General features: G+C 45.8%; 1 long non-coding RNA gene across 1 annotated transcript; it reads left to right on the top strand.

Annotated features, from left to right (window-relative positions):
• The first annotated feature begins 233 nt into the window (after positions 1–233).
• LOC120677236 lies at positions 234–1115 on the top strand. The gene is made up of 2 exons (XR_005676231.1): positions 234–542; positions 623–1115. It is a non-coding gene; the product is annotated as an uncharacterized LOC120677236 (long non-coding RNA).
• Positions 1116–4232: the final 3117 nt, after the last annotated feature.

Genomic DNA, 4232 nt, shown 5'->3' with positions numbered 1-4232 from the left:
GCACTGACCACCGTGGGCAGCGTGCGGGGCTGCAGGCCTATGTACCTCCGCTGTGGTATTGTGAAGGATAATGATGAAAAAAAAATATGTGAGAAAAATATAAGACACATCCAGCAGGGAAGGAGAAAACATAAATACAAACTGGTACTTGGTCCACGCACGTGGAGGCTGAGGGAAGGAGAAAACATAAATACAAACTGGTACTTGGTCCACGTACGTGGAGGCTGGTAGGGAAATCGCGCGCTCGAACGCTGGCTAGCGCTCGCGTGTAAAATTAGATTTGCGCTTTTCCTCCCGATACCCCTCCCCCTACCGTTACCCCTGTACTCCCAATACCCCAGTGCGCCGCCGCCGCCCCTATCGCCACCGCCCCTCTCCTGCGCCGGCGGCCCTATGCTGCGCCGCCACCCTGGGCTCCGGGCGCCCTCCTCCCTGCTGATTCGGTTCCACAAGCCGCCCGGTTGCACCCGCCGCTGCCGCTTTGAGGTCCGCCCGCCGCGGCCGTCCTCGCTTTAATCGCGCCGCCGGCGCTGTGATTGAAGGTGCGGCCGCCGCCCTCTTTTTTTCCCCTCCGTTTGGTGCAGAGCCGCCACTCCCTGACTTGTGCCGCCGCCCTGTTCAGCTTCGAGCAGATCTGCAGCAGTGCCTCCCCCGAGTTCAGCAGCTCCGCACGGCCGCCTCCCTGGAGCAGCTCCGCCTCTTCTGGGGTGGATCCTGCTGGGCGTGTTCGGCCTCATGTCCCTCTACACCATCTACACCTCCACGCTCGACGAGGACGAGGACTCCGGCGGCCTCTCCCTGTGAAATCCTTTTGATTACCAGCTGTTTTCTTCAGCCCTGACCTGTGCGAGTTCGACAATCTATGGTTGCAACTGCAAGTCTGCTACTGAAGGCATGGTTTGTATGCGACTGTGAATTGTGATTGGGTTGCATCGGAGATGGTAATGACGAGTACTTAGTAGTTGGCTTTATGGTGGTTTGAGATTGCACCTATGATGCATGGAAGAATCTGGGCACACACTCTACTGTATGAAGTTTGATAGCAGTCTGATTTTGTTGCCGAGTACTGTCATAGTGTGGCATGACAAAAGAAATATTCTAGAGTTGTGTTGCAACTAAACACCATTTCATGTGAGTGTTAATGTTTCATATTGACTACGAGAATAGTGTTAATGTTGCAACTAAACAGTATAATTATTGAATTCTACTCGTATTCAGCAAAAAATGAGATGTCACCAGCTTCAAGGGCATTTCAGACATTTTACCACTCAACTCAGAGAATCGACTCAAAATAATCAGGATTGGCAAACACCCAGCTTATTCAGACAGCCGATTCTCTAGGCAGCAGGTTATGACACTCTAGGTGTTTGAAACATAAATGCGAATGACACCTTGCATTATTATCATGCATCATGACTATGTCTAGGCCATCAAGCATCTTTGCATATGAGCATTTAAAATATATATATAAGGTGTATATGTTTCTATCCTCACAAATGAATAAATTAAGTAACACTCCAAAATACAATTAAATAGAAAATGGGCATAACTCCAAAAATATAGCTCAAATAATGCTTTGACCAAAACAAAAGTTGTAGGGTTTCAAAAATAGAGCAACTTTCATGTTGGGAAATTTCTCAAGTATTTGCGTGATTATTTGTGGAAAATTTGAGTTTGCAAAAAGGCTTTAAAACTTACTAATAGAATCTGACTTATAACTCAAAAACTAAGCCTCAGATGAAAAAGTGGTAGAAAGAAAAGTTGCACATCTCGAAATTTTGAACAACATTCGTTTCTGGAGAATTTTGAGTTCCTATGTAAAATTTTGAGAAAATTCACAGTCAAATCCATTGACTTCTCTTTCTCTCTCTAGCCCTCCCTTTCTCTCTCTACTCGGCTCACCCCCTCCTCTGTTTCGCTCCCCGCGTGCGGCAGAGGTCGCCGGCCACCTGGCCGGTGATGCCTGACAGGCGCGCCGCGCCATGGCGCCCTCCCCCGACCGGCCTCCGACAAGCCTCGCCACCACCCCTCTCCGCCTCTACATATGCGCCACGCGGCCGCCGCTTCCTGCCGCCGCACACCACCAGCGACGACCGGCGCGCCGAGCCCCTCCACTACCCGCGCCCATCCCCTGCCATGCCTCCCCCTCCCCCATTTGCCTCGCCAAGAGACGTCCTCGCCCCTCCCCTCTCCAATCCGCCCCCTCCCAGAACCCCTCCTCCCTTCCCTGCCCAGAACGACCACCGGCCGCCATGGCCGCCCCCTAGGAGCTCGCCGCGGAACCCCCTGCTCCGACCCTCCTCCGCCCGAGCTAGCCCTCGGAATCGGTTCCCCACCTCACCCCGAAGCTCTCTGACTGATTCCCCACCGCCCAGGGCCGCCGGAGCGCCGCTGCCGGCGAGCTCCACCACCACCGTCCCCTACTGTACGCCGGCGACCCCTATTTCGGCCACCCCGCGATCAACCGAGCACATCCCGAGGTAGCTCTTTGCCTCTTCGTGCTGTTCCCCCCACGGGACCCTCGCCGCCGGTGAACAGGATCGTCGGAATCCGGCTGGGAGCCGCCTCCTCTGTTCCAACTCCGGCCAGGGGCCGTTCTTCAAATTGTTTTAATCCTCGAGGGAGCTGTCTGCAAGTTTGAGTTCCTTTGTCTTCCAAGAACAGCGAATTTGTAAAATTCATTAAAAATTTTAGAAAAATTGGACAAATTCAAACTCAATTTTTCTGAGTTTCTTGTAACTAGATCTACAACTTTCATTGCATTCACTTTTTCATTTGCCCACTGTATTTTTTTCTATATTAAATGCAAAGTTATTAGATACTTATTTAGATCTCATGTTCTATACACTGCATGGCTCCCATTTTTTTGTCAGTGTGTTGGTTGCTAGATTATTAGCCTTGCGTAAAAGTTTCATGGACATTTGACATGCCTAGCTATCAGTTTAGTTACAACTTGCTTTATGCCTTGTTTAATTAGTTTTGTTTGTACATGCTGTTTAACATTGTTTCATGAGCTAAAACTGTTACAATACCTTTAAATTGGTGCCTAGTTACTCTACAAAAAGTTTAGTAATTTTTAGATAACTGGAACTGGTACAACTAATTAATAGCATGAATAAATGTGGTAAATTAAGAAAAATAGTTATTCTTCATGGAAAAATCTGATATTTTTACCAAAGGCTTAAAATGGGTACTATATCATACTTCCAAAGTTTGAGACACTATAACTTAGTACATCTGTCGAGAAAAATGAATCTTGTTAAGTACAACTATAACTTGCTATATTTATCATGCTCTGTATGTTCCTGTTTTAATTTTGAAAATTTTACTGTAAGCTCATATTATGATAAAAAACACTCAGTTAAAATTTCATTACCAGAACTTGCATAGTTTGTCCTGTAAAAATTAATTTGTTTTCTCACAGTGGCTGTGTAAAATGTTTTTCCTGCTTTTTCTGCTTCTTGAAACTTACTGAAATTTTTACAGTAGGTTGTTAGCTAAGTTATTCTTGCTGTGTAAAAATTTCATGACCAGAGGCTAAGTGTAATCTTACTTTGGCTATTTATGCATATTTAACTAGTATATGTTGATTTGCTTGTCTTGTTTAAATAATTGGGTTTTAAAAACCACACCTAGTTCTTTTTATGAACTAAAACATGTTAGATTCTACTCTATAAACGATTGCCTAACAAAATAGAGTTGATGTTGTTGTACTCCTTAACTTGAGTTGTTGGATTACAACTCTATAGTGTTTTAATCATAACTTGTTATCATCATCAGCTCATGCATGTGCATTTCATATAGATACGACTACTCTCACCGATGGAACGAGTGAATGGATGCCGGAGTCCGAGAGTGAGCAGCGTGAAGTTCAAGTGAATCTAACTGAAGTTACTGAAGATCTGAACCAAAGTTCAGAAGAGCCCAAGGCTAGCTCTACTAAGGAAGGCAAGCCCCGGAGCAAAACCCAGTATTTTTACATATTATGCAACTTATTATTATTTCTATCTACTTGTGCATTTAAGTTTGTAGGAGTTGCTTGAAACTTTAGTTGCATGATTCTAGGTACCTATTTTTGAATACTAGCATGTATAGGTCGCTAGATGGCTAAGCTAATGGCTCGGTAGAAGTCGAGTGATTTCCTGTCACTCGCGAGAATTATAGGAGTTGGATGCTTACCACACACTGCAATATAAGGTTTACGGGAGGGGTTGTGGTATTTGTGATACCCC

This window comes from Panicum virgatum, chromosome 6N (genome assembly GCF_016808335.1).
Source record: "Panicum virgatum strain AP13 chromosome 6N, P.virgatum_v5, whole genome shotgun sequence".
NCBI classification, from domain to species: domain Eukaryota; kingdom Viridiplantae; phylum Streptophyta; class Magnoliopsida; order Poales; family Poaceae; genus Panicum; species Panicum virgatum.
The sequence above is the reverse complement of the archived record's forward strand: the minus strand, read 5'-3'. Positions and strand labels throughout refer to the sequence as shown.